The 13,177-nt window shown below is 41.3% G+C and overlaps 1 long non-coding RNA gene across 1 annotated transcript; it reads right to left on the reverse strand.

Annotated features, from left to right (window-relative positions):
* Positions 1–5,714: 5,714 nt before the first annotated feature.
* LOC120738633 lies at positions 5,715–12,859 on the reverse strand. Its single transcript, XR_005697033.1, has 2 exons — positions 10,453–12,859; positions 5,715–10,352 (listed from the first exon to the last, which is right to left on the reverse strand). It is a non-coding gene; the product is annotated as an uncharacterized LOC120738633 (long non-coding RNA).
* Positions 12,860–13,177: the final 318 nt, after the last annotated feature.

Raw genomic sequence — 13,177 nt, forward strand, 5'->3', positions numbered from 1 at the left:
AAAAATAACACCTACAGAGATATTGAAAATAACGTAAAGGTGTCAGTGAGTACAGTTTCCTTCACCATCAGAAGGCACTCAGAAACTGGGACAAACTCTGACAGGAAGAGGTCTGGCAGAGCCAAAGCCACAACTGAATCAGATGACAATTTTCGAAAGTTAACAGCTTGCATAAAAGGTGGCTGACAGGACAACAGCTTCAAGCACAGTTTAATATTGGTTGTAATTAGCAAGTCTCAGTTTCAACTGTGAAGAGAAGATTTCGAGCTGTAGGTTTGACAGGACAAGTGTCAGGCGCAGTGGCCCGTGGACATGGGATGGACTCAAGTGCAGATTCAAAACCGGAGGCTAGGGGTGAGGTGTAACAAAAAGAGATTTTATTTTACAATGCTCAGAGGCTAACAGAAAGTGCAGACTAGAATCAATGAACATAAACTAGATGTCTGAGGCGAGAGAAAAATACTGTGGTGATAACTAGATGGCAGGGATAACTGGGTGCAGGTACTGGGCAGGGGAAACTGTGGCGGGCCAGGGCACTGAAACAGAGGACAGAGCAGTCAGGGGAATCCCACAGAGGTTTGCGAGTGAATCTACGGATAGTACACTGAGCTGTCTTACAAGCTTGCAGGTGGGGGTTGCGTGGAGGGGGGAGGCAGGAGAGGTCCAGGTGGGTGCTGCATGCAATGCAGGGAGGCAGGCAGCAAACTGGTATCCAGGAGAGCTTGGTAGGTGGGTTTCAGAGGCTGACGAGAAAAACAGAGATTCGGTTAATACACACGATTAGTCACCAAGGAACGGACGTGAGGCCGAGAACTGACTAAAGTTGGCAGATAATCTGGCGAAGACCAGTTGAGTGCGCCGGTCATAAATACTGCTGGTACGATTGCCATCAGGTGAGGAGCAACAAAGACTCCACCCAGTGGGGAGGAGCTGATGCTGTGGAAAACCACCCAGACCACGACAACAAGTGGTAGCAAGAAAGCCATTGCTAAGACATTAGAATAGGACAAAGAGGCTTGCCTGTGCCATGACACACCACCATTGGACAACTGGAATAAGGTATTATGGACTTAGAAATCAAAATTTGAAATTTTCGGTTCATCACGGAGGATCTTTGTGGGCCGTCAAGTAGGCGAAAGGATGGTTCCACAGTGTGTGACAACAGCTGTCAAACATAGAGGAGGAAGTGTCACGGTATGACAGAGGTCTGTCATTAATGCACCAGAGAAATGGACAGTGGTTCTTCAGAGTGACCCAGGGAATGGTTACTTTGTCCCATTTAGATGAAAATTATCTTAAATTATCTTAAATTCTAAAGGAAGATCTGAACAATACTTTTGTCCTCATCACTTTCCAAATCAATGCTGCACTCCTTCAGAGAGCACTTCAAAGTCTCCTGAGCTTAGAAACCAAATTAAAGGTGCAATCTCAATTTAATAATGGTGTCTTCTTCCCTTTTACTTTTCACAACATACAAACAGGTGTTTATAAGTTTCTGTATGAATTTGCTGTTTATTTCCTTATTTTGACACTAAGTCTTCAGCAGCTGACTCACTCTTAAGGCAAGGCAAGGCAAGGCAAGTTTATTTGTATAGCACAATTCAACAACAAGGTGATTCAAAGTGCTTTACAGAGACATTAGAAACAAAAACAAATAAAAAGCATGATTTAAAATTGAAATTGATTAAAACAAGCAAACTAACTAACCAACTAATTAACAAACAAACAAACAAAACAGTATATAAAATCAAAACAGATAAAATCAGAACAGTAGATAAAATCAGTAGTTAAAATGTTAGTTTTGAAATTTAAGCTTAAAAGTGTGGATTTGGTGCTTTATTCAAATGCAGCTGAGAACAGATGAGTCTTCAACCTGGATTTAAATAAACTGAGTGTTTCAGCTGATCTGAGGCTTTCTGGGAGTTTGTTCCAGATATAAGGAGCATAAAAGCTGAATGCAGCTTCTCCGTGTCTGGTTCTGACTCTGGGAACTGATAAAAGACCGGATCCAGATGACCTGAGGGATCTGGAAGGTTCATACTGGGTCAGGAGGTCACTGATGTATTTTGGTCCTAAACCATTCAGAGCTTTATAGACCAGCATTAGAACTTTAAAGTCTATCCTCTGACGGACAGGCAGCCAGTGTAAAGACCTCAGAGCTGGACTGATGTGGTCCACTTTTTTGGTCTTAGTGAGGACTCGAGCAGCAGAGTTCTGAATGAGCTGTAGTTGTCTGACTGATTTTTTAGGTAGACCTGTAAAGATGCTGTTACAGTAGTCAAGCCTACTAAAGATGAATGCATGGACTAGTTTTTCCAGGTCCTGTTGAGACATCAGATCTTTTATCCTTGATATATTCTTGAGGTGATAGTAAGCTGATTTTGTTATTGTCTTAATATGTTTTTCTAAGTTTAGGTCTGCATCCATCACTACACCCAAATTTCTTGCCTGGTTTGTGGTTTTTAGGTGTATAGATTGAAGTTCTCTGGTGACCTGTAATCGTTTTTCTTTGGCTCCAAAGACTATTACTTCAGTTTTGTTTTTGTTTAGCTGGAGAAAATTGTGGCACAACCAGTCATTAATTTCCTCAATGCATTTACCAAGAGCCTGTACAGGGCCTCGGGCTCCTGGTGACATTGTGATATATATTTGTGTGTCATCTGCATAGCTGTGGTAGTTTATTTTGTTGTTCTTTATAATCTGTGCCAGTGGGAGCATGTAAATGTTAAACAGAGGGGGTCCCAAGATGGAACCTTGGGGAACTCCACATGTGATACTTGTCTGCTCAGATGTGAAGTTATCTATTGATACAAAGTATTTCCTGTTTTCTAAGTATGTTTTGAACCAGTTTAGTACAGTTCCTGAAAGACCTGCCCAGTTCTCCAGTCGTTTGAGTTATATGTTGTGGTCAACTGTATCAAATGCTGCACTGAGATCCAGTAAAACTAGGACTGACATTTTTCCACTGTCTGTATTCAGACATATGTCATTAAACACTTTGGTCAGAGCAGTTTCAGTGCTGTGGTTCTGTCTAAAACCTGACTGGAAGGCATCATAGCAGTTATTCTGTTTTAAGAAGTAACTGAGCTGTTGAGAAACTGCTTTTTCAATGATCTTACTTAAAAATGGGAGAGTTGAGATCGGCCTGTAGTTGTTCATTTGTGTCTTGTCAAGATTGTCCTTTTTCAGTATAGGTTTTATTACAGCAGTTTTTAGTGATTCTGGGAACACACCTGATATTAAAGAAAAGTTGACAATCTGTAACAGGTCTGACTCTAAAGTCTTTGAGACCTTTTTGAAAAAACTTGTTGGCAGGACATCTAAACAGCAAGAGGAGGAGTTCGGTTGACCTAAGATGTCCTCCAGGTCTTTGCTGTTAATAGGGTGAAACTGTTTGATGGTGTTTAAGCAGTTTTTCGGTGGACACAGTACATATTCTGGATCTGCTGTTGATGTACCAATTGCTTGTCTAATCTTTTGGATTTTTTCTGTGAAGAATTTGGCAAAGTCATTGCAGGCCATGGTGAATGAAGTTCAGCTGCCACTGACACAGGAGGGTTTGTTAGCCTGTCAACTGTAGAAAATAAGACCCGAACATTATGGCTGTTTTTAGTGATGATGTCAGAGAAGTAGGACCTTCTTGCACTTCTCAGTTGTAAATTATAATTGTGAAGTTTCTCTTTATAGATGTCATAATGAACCTGGAGGTTTGTTTTTCTCCATCTGCGCTCAGCTTTCCTACACTCTCTTTTTTCATTTTTCACCAGTGTGGAGTTTCTCCATGGAGACTTTTTCCTTCCAGAGATAACCTTCACCTTAATGGGAGCAATTATATCCATTACATTTAACATTTTAGCATTGAAGCTATTGACGAGCTCATTGACTGAACCTCTGGGCAGGTCAGGTGTTAATGGGAAGACCTGGTTAAAGATCTCACTACTGTCTTCAGTTATACACTGTTTTGTGATCACTGCTGTTGATATATTTGTGTGGGCTGAGATTTTACTTTCAAAGAAAACACAGTAATGATCAGACAGGCCCACATCAGACACAGTAACCTCTGAAATGCTCAGGCCCTTGGAGATCAGTAGGTCAAGAGTGTGTCCTCTATTATGTGTGGCCTCTGTTACATGCTGAGTCAGCCCAAAGTTGCCCAGAGTGTTACTCAGGTCTTTAGTCCCTTTGTCCTGAGGGTTGTCCACATGGATGTTAAAATCCCCAACAATAATTACACAGTCGAAATCAACACAGATCACAGACAACAGTTCACTGAGGTCATTAAAAAAGTCTGTGCAGTATTTGGGAGGCCTGTAAACATTAAGAAACACAACTTTGGATGGGGCATTCAGCTGTAAAGCCACATATTCAAAAGACTGAAAACTTCCAGGAGATAGCTGCTTACATTGAAATGATTCATTAAATAAGACAGCAACCCCTCCTCCTCTCCTGCTCACCCTGGTCTCACTGATAAAACTGTAGTTAGGAGGGGCCGTCTCGATGAGAACAGCTCCACTGTTACTTTGGTCCAACCAAGTTTCAGTTAAAAACATAAAATCAAGGCTGTGCTCAGTGACTAAATCATTAATTAAAAAATGTTTTCCCAGCTAAAGATCTAACATTTAATAAAGCCAACTTAAGTGTTTTAGAGGCATTACTTGTCCCCTCGTGTTTGGGAGCAGTCTGTGGCACACAAGGTATGTTTACTATATTTAAAGATCTTTTAGAGTGCAGCTCTCTGTGTTTTGACCAGGCCACATCAGAGGTGTGGACTCGAGTCACATGACTTGGACTCGAGTCAGACTCGAGTCATTAATTTTATGACTTTAGACTTGACTTGAAAAAATGTTCTAAGACTTGTGACTTGACTTGGACTTTTACACCAATGACTTGGGACTTGAATTGGACTTGAACCGGTTTACTTGAAAAGACTTGATATTTTACCCCAAACATAAAATTTAACATGCATATTTTAAAGAGATTGAAAATGTGACGTCATTCACGGGTAGAACCGCAAAGGATTCTGGGAACTCGTGGCAAGCGGTACTAGCGCACGCAGGCTTTCAATTAAAATCAGTTATACAGCGATAAAAAGAAACACAAAAATGTCAAGAAGCTGTTGTATTATTAACTGCAATAGCCGGTCGCATGACAGCCACGGCAAGCCGACGGGTAAAGAGATCGTTTTTTTTTATCAGATTACGTCGTTGAAGAGAAATTGTTCGAGCCATGTTTCCGAAGTAACAAAGAGGCGACGGGTGGCCTGGATTGCAGCCATTCAAAGATCAAATATAACGTCCCAGAACACTCCAGCTCACAGGTTAGTCTGCTCCAAGCATTCCCACAAAGGTCAGTCTTCTGTAGTAGTTAATGCGTCATTTTTCTTAACATAATTGGTGATATGGGTTACAAGCAAGTCTGGCCCTGAACAGAAATTGTCGCGCTATGCTCCTTTGTTTATTGTGCATAAATAGTGAATTGTCCTGACACAATATTGCGTTTCGCTTCTGTTATTATGGTACATTGACAAAAACATATACTTTTATTCACAGGGTAAAACAGTTGTTTTGTATCACTAATTGCCCAGTGCGATTACAGCATACAATATTATTGTCACTGCTACATTTCTGTGATGCTACCAGAAATTATTTCCACTGCTAATTAATTACTGTCATGGTTCGAATTTGAGGAGAAGACAAACGGCTGCATGGTCTCAGTAGGTGTCAGAATAGGTGATTTTATTATACATATGTACATATGGGGAAGATGAGCAGCACAAGCCTCTAAGCGCTGATCTCCCACCGAACAACCACGTCACAAGGTTTTTATTACAATGATGACATCAAGTCACATGGTAAGTAACAATCAGTTCCCAGAGCTCAGGAAGTTTCCCCTTATATGGCCTCCAAATGTTTTCACTCAGTCCAGCACTCAGAGAAAACCAGTGTGTGTGGTGTGTATATCTATTGTAAGTGTGTGTGTGTCAAACAGGGACCATGTAGGGGCCTTGTCTTGAGACGCCCTCACAGTTAGATATTACTGGACATGATAGCAGTTTGGGCCTGTTCAGAGAGTTTACCTAATATGGACATGAACTGCTAGTTTTTAGAGAAAAACAAGTGTGTATTACATTTGTGCCTTTTGTGAAAGTATATCTATCAGAAAACTGTCCTCAGACGACCCTCCTATTCTTATTAAGTGTGTGTGTACACATGCATGTGTTATATAAGGGCGTGCATGGTCTTTAAAGGCCTGTGTACGTGCAGAACTGAACATAGAACTAAGGCAGGGTCCAACAGGACCCACAGACTTCTGAGTGGTTACAGAACTGTGAAACAGCTTTAAGCAAATAACAAGAATAGTACAGAACAACAGTAGACTGATTAAAGTACTGATAATCTGTGTAGATTAATATTCTAGTCAAAGTCACCTAGATGTGATTCAAAGATTATTCTGTCAACTGGTTCAACAATGGTAAATGATTAATGATTGATACTTCTGATTATAACTGTGATCATAAGAATACAAAATAAAATATCTCCTGGTCACATTCCTCCTCTTTGGGCTGGCTTGCCAGCCCAACTCACACCATGATTTGTCTCCAAACCAAACAACCCAGCTGTTCTTTTAGCTTCAGACTCGAGTTTCAGCCTGTCACGCTTCAGGCCTCCTTGCCACCTCCTCTTGGAGTGAAGAAACGCCCTCGGATTCTTCTTTCTTCGACTCGCCAGGTAGACTACTGAGCGAGCCAGCCACGTTGCAGAGGATTATTCTGCCTCTGTTTACCACCCGTGTTGTGACTTGGAATACGCCTTTCCCTGAGCTACCCCCTGCTCATTCACCCTCGTTGGTCTGGTGTTCCTGGATTTCCGCCACCCCTTCATGGTTATTGTTGTGTTAATGGGACCCATCCTTTCGAGGGGACTACCCGGAACCCAAACGCCATGAGCCTTGGACCCAGGTGGTGTCTCGGCCGTCACTGTGTCTATCTCTGCTGCGAAGGATCCTCACCTATCTGTGACCTTGTCTGGTGTCTGTTCCCTCCTCTGCAAGAGACAGAAAGCCAACACACCTCCCTCGCTGGCTCTCCTAACCTAATGTTGTTGACTACTGACCTTCATAGACTAAGTGCCAGCTCGTTATAAGCACATTTACAATTTGTGTATAAAAGTAAACAAACCTCAAACAAATTGGGCATTCTTAATTCCAACTTCCATTTAAATGTAGTACTCAAGTTTGTGATCATCTAGTTATGGTCCTCACTGGTTCTCTAAATTGTCAAAAAACCTTTAATTTTGCCATACCTAAATTATTAAAACACCAATGAAATCATAGACCCCTTATATAGCTTTTACCTTATGAACCTGAGCACTATAATGGGCAACAGCCTGCAATCTGTACCAAAAATCTTCATGGTTACACCTGCAATTAAAGACCAGATGCATTTTATATCCTTTTTAATTCTTCCTTATCTAAAACCTCCTCAGTTTCAGGTTAGTTTTAATTAGTCTCAATTAATGGTTCTAGTGGTATTTGCAATCTCCCCACTGGAAACTGCACAAGAACATTACACATCCTCTCCAAAACACTCTTCCGCCAAGCTGTAACCCTGTGTAAAAGCGTTAGTCAGCAGTTACATGTTAAGCTCCTTTCACTCCCAATTTACCTAAAAAGCAAATCCGTTAAATCAAGCAGCTTATTTACAACCACCTGTAAATCATAAGAGTAATAAAAGATTCAGCAAAACAGACAAGTCTCATGTTCAGGTTTTCTCCAATCATTAAATCACTATTATTGCCGCAATTTGTCTTAGTCACCCTTGGGCAATGTTACTCCACGTGTTTATCACTCAGAGCCCCCTAATGGCCAGTTAGTGAGCTCTAGGTTAAACTGTCCCCAAATTAGTTCTTTGTTATTATTACTTGTTTTATTATTATTCTTTGTTTTCATGTCACTTGTCTGTTTTCTACTGCCCCCATTCTTACCAAAGCAAAGCAAACATTAGCAGCACATTGACCGCAGTCAAGCATCCACATTCCAGAGGTGCTATAAAAAGATTCCCTGTCAGAGGAGGAGTGTAAATGTTAACGCTGCGCAATTACCTCTGTAAGCAACACAAGACACAAAAATGGCATTTAAAAGTTCACTCATCCTCAAATATTTTGTCATCCTTCTACTCCTGTAAAAAGAAACACACATAAATTCATCCACCCTCTTGTTCTATCTAGGTGGAGGTTAACCTTGAGTCGTAGTCAAGTCTTGTCATCTTTTACCAGTCAGTCCGTTTGTTTTATTTCCAGTCTTTCATCCGTTCATTCATTCATCCATTCTTTCTTTCTTTGCTGATAGTGGAAACCCTCGCCGCATTTAGATTTCCGCCCTCAGCAAAATGACGTCTTTTCCAAAAGAAAAACAAGAACTTGAGATCGGATTACCTCGCTGAATCCCTTTTTTTTTTTTTTTTTTGACAGGGGCTCTCGTTTCTAATTGTCCCCACAAGTGTTTCCTCCAGAACCCATCTCAATGCGGAGAAACTCACAACAATTTTCTCGCCGACGTGTAATGCTTGTAATTTCCGATGTGCAGATCTGCTTAAAGAAAAGATTCAGAAACAAAAATCAGTGCACTGTTCAAAATATAATGGGCCCCTCTCAAACATGACCATGTTTCCTAAAACTCCCTCTATTTAAAAACAAAAACAACAACCACCCAAACCTAACTAACAGAATCAGTCAGTCATCACCACATAATTCCACCTCCTCAATACACCGAAAATCTAGATAAAACCACACAATTTGCACTTTATGCACTTTAACATGCCTAGATTCAACATACTCAAATGTTTGTTTGTTTTTTTTTATTAACCATTCACACCATTCTATCACTCATACAAACAGCAAGCTGTTTTATTTTTCTTTGTGTTCTAAGCCAGGTTTAATCAATGTCTATGCATTAATCATCGTGGGCTTGTCTTGTCTTTGTAGGGTTAATGCGTTTTCTGCTTGTGTATGTGAATTTGCATATGTTGCTTTTGCAGCGTGTCAGACTCCTTCATAATTCTCCACTTAAGCCGTCAGTTTTCTTTCCCCAATTTGTTAACCCAAATTTATAAACTCCCACCTTATTAACAGCATTCCTGGTCCTCTGCCAGAAGTTAGGGCCCCACTTGTCAGGTTTGTGGAGACATGGCGCTGTAAACAATTCAACCAGAAACTTGCCTTATCAGATCCAGTCAAATTAACCCATAGGTTTTTCCTTCCGACTGCTGTACGTGGAAAATTGATCCAGTTCTGTTTATATTCCTCCTCTAGAAACACAACTGAGACATTTTATTACTGTCATGAGCACTTAAACTACCAGGTTCCCTTCTCTGGTCAGAATTACCAACTTATGTCATGTGTATAAGTGTAAGCAGGTCTTCATTGCTGTTCCTATGTAATTTTGTTAATGTTCAGTGCGTGTAAGCTGCTTTCTTCATTGCCTCCATATGTTACAGTCAGAATTAATTCATGCATCGTGTCACTGATTTCTTAATTCAAAACTGTCTCACTTCTGATTCTCTATAAGAACATAATTGCACATGTAACACTTTGTGTATGTGTGTTTTCCATTCACTTATGTAATTGTCAGTTATTGTCTCTCTTTATTTTATCTTCTTTTGTTTACCTCTTTTAGTTTTCTGGTGGACATCTCTAAACACCATCATGAGTTCAGGCTTTCGTTTCAATCTAATTATACCCTGTATTCTTACAGTCAAGCTTCACCTCTCACTGGTTCCGTCCTCTTCTCTCAGTGTCCTTCTGTGGTCCTGAATTCACCAACAAACACAGTTCGTTTCCTCTCTGTTTCTCCTCAGTATCTTCCTTCTAGATTAAGTCCCAGCCTGGCAAAATATCACATTCAGTGTCATGTCACACTGTTCTTACCAGCCTGCAGTCCACCGTGCATTTTCCATCACGTGGTTTCTTCTTTTCTGTCTCTTCAAGATTACTCCAAGTATGGCAAATCTGACAATCAGTGTCCAGTGCTTCCCCACCGTTCGACTGTCCAGCCTGTAACTCAGAGTGCATGTCAATTTTTGGTTTCAGGGTCAACAGTTCAGTTGCACTGTCTTTTGACTGCTTGTAAATTCTTCTCAAGTGGTCACGATGTTCTATTGGTCTTCATCAGACGATTAACTGTCCTTTGAGCTTCTTCTCAGGATGAGGACAAGTGCCAGGTCAAGCTGTAAAATTTTAAACCAAAATCTGGCTTGTTTCTTTCCAATAATGCTACTCTACTGGTTTTGGCGCCGCACTCAAAATTCCAGGTTGAGAGAAGTCCACCTTTATTCATCTGTAACCTGTATTGGCACACTAAAGCATAGCATTATTGTCATTTTCATTTCTTTTCTTAAAAGCTGCATTCGCTTCATGCTCACTCATCACCAAAGAAACAGAGAAAAAAATTTTGCACCTTTCCTCTAATATCAAATGGACACACACGCTGCCCCCCTCTCTGTCCCTCTCTGCTCATACACACACTGCGGGGTTAGACGCCCCCCTCCTTGCTGCTGCCTGAGACAGAGAAAGAGAGAGAGACACTTTTCCTTTTTTTCCTACGCTCTGTCTGCCCAGAGTTTACCTCATCTCTCTTATATGGGCATGCACACTTCCTGTCTCACACACACACACACCGTCCCCTCTCAGTGAGAGAAAAAGAGTTTTGCTTTTCCTTTTTTCAGAACACTCAAAACACTGCAACCACAGGACAACTTAACAGACAGTTTTATACAAGTAATTTACACTTTATCTACACACACACGTAATTTATATTCTATTTACACACGGGCCCGCATAGACGTCGTATGCCAGAAGAGGTTACACCTAAGTTTTTGACTAATTTAAAAGCATCTACGCCCAGGCCTCGCCTTACTGATCAATTACACGCTTCGGGAACGCCCTCCCGAGAGCGCTCGAATTCCTAAGAAAACACCATATGCCAGAACAACTTCTCTTCTCTATTTCTCTGCTGGTGTTCCTAAATTTTTCCACTAATTTAAAAGCATCTTTCAGCCCAGAGCCGCGCTCTTTCTGACCAATTACCGTTTCAAGGACGCCGCCTTGAAAACGGTCAGATTACTAAATTCTAGTTAATTTATAACTGCTTCCTGTCAGATAAAAACCAGGACCTCCACCAGCCGTGTGAAATATCCCAGATCACACTTTTGGCTTTACTTAAAGTTCACAAGTCCCCGACATTAAGGTTACAGCCGGGTCCGCGACCCTGTCAATCAATCAGGCGCAGTAAGGAAGCGGTCTCCCGTCGACTGCTCCGGTTTGTTTGGGATGCCCGAAGTTCCCCGGCAACCAACCGAGCAAAAAAACCTGACCCCGCGTCCGAGGTCAGGGGTCACCGCCACAGTGCTGAGCAACTGCGCCCTTAAGGGACCGCGTCCCCCGTCCTAAGAAAATTTACTTGTTTTAAAAGCCTCACGGTGAGCTCTCAGCTCCCGTTTAGTTACGTGAGACCCAAGACCGCGTCTCTGCTAATCAATTAAACCAAAAACCCTACACTAACCAGGTGACTGCTGGCATCCAGCCACCCACATCCGTTTTCCACACCTTAAAACCGTGTTATTTGTTTCCACACACCTTAAAACCGTATTATTTTAACCTCATATAACCTCTTAAACCTCTTAAAATTCGCTCCCCCAATAAACAGCAATAAATTTTATCAGTCAAATATTCCCCAAACATCTAACACTAATTACCCCAAAATCACCACGGACCGAACAGAAGCTCCACTGAGTGAACCTTTAATTTAGCACCTATTTTCCAATTGGGCACCTTTGGAGATCCATCAACAGGCGGTGCTTACCTCTCATATTTCGGGGCCCATCACTCAGTGTAGCTCCCGGCCGTCCGTCTGACACCACTAGGCCGTCAGCCAAGCTCCTTAAAATATCCCTCCTCAAACCGGTTTCGGCACCAGATTGTCATGGTTCGAATTTGAGGAGAAGACAAACGGCTGCATGGTCTCAGTAGGTGTCAGAATAGGTGATTTTATTATACATATGTACATATGGGGAAGATGAGCAGCACAAGCCTCTAAGCGCTGATCTCCCACCGAACAACCACGTCACAAGGTTTTTATTACAATGATGACGTCAAGTCACATGATAAGTAACATTCAGTTCCCAGAGCTCAGGAAGTTTCCCCTTATATGGCCTCCAAATGTTTTCACTCAGTCCAGCACTCAGAGAAAACCAGTGTGTGTGGTGTGTATATCTATTGTAAGTGTGTGTGTGTCAAACAGGGACCATGTAGGGGCCTTGTCTTGAGACGCCCTCACAGTTAGATATTACTGGACATGATAGCAGTTTGGGCCTGTTCAGAGAGTTTACCTAATATGGACATGAACTGCTAGTTTTTAGAGAAAAAACAAGTGTGTATTACATTTGTGCCTTTTGTGAAAGTATATCTATCAGAAAACTGTCCTCAGACGACCCTCCTATTCTTATTAAGTGTGTGTGTACACATGCATGTGTTATATAAGGGCGTGCATGGTCTTTAAAGGCCTGTGTACGTGCAGAACTGAACATAGAACTAAGGCAGGGTCCAACAGGACCCACAGACTTCTGAGTGGTTACAGAACTGTGAAACAGCTTTAAGCAAATAACAAGAATAGTACAGAACAACAGTAGACTGATTAAAGTACTGATAATCTGTGTAGATTAATATTCTAGTCAAAGTCACCTAGATGTGATTCAAAGATTATTCTGTCAACTGGTTCAACAATGGTAAATGATTAATGATTGATACTTCTGATTATAACTGTGATCATAAGAATACAAAATAAAATATCTCCTGGTCACATTACCATTGAGCTCAAAGGTCCTATTAATAAACTGTTAACGAATGTGTATTTATGACGACGATTTGTGAGACTGGTAAACTTATGATACGTACGATGGTCTTTCGTTCTACACGGTGCATTTCAAGGTCCTGTACCCATCCGTCGGTAAACTGTACCTGGGCTTGTTGCAGTGACCGGAAGTTACTAAACTTCATGAGTGTATGCACTCACTCCAAGAAGCGTATAATTATAAATATGCATATAAATATGCTACGATGAGATAGCTGACTTCATCTAACTACCAAATGTTTTCCAGGCTACGTTGGTGATGCAGTTTTTTTTT

Source organism: Simochromis diagramma, unplaced genomic scaffold, assembly GCF_900408965.1.
Source record: "Simochromis diagramma unplaced genomic scaffold, fSimDia1.1 OVJJ01000026.1, whole genome shotgun sequence".
In the NCBI taxonomy this organism is placed as follows: domain Eukaryota; kingdom Metazoa; phylum Chordata; class Actinopteri; order Cichliformes; family Cichlidae; genus Simochromis; species Simochromis diagramma.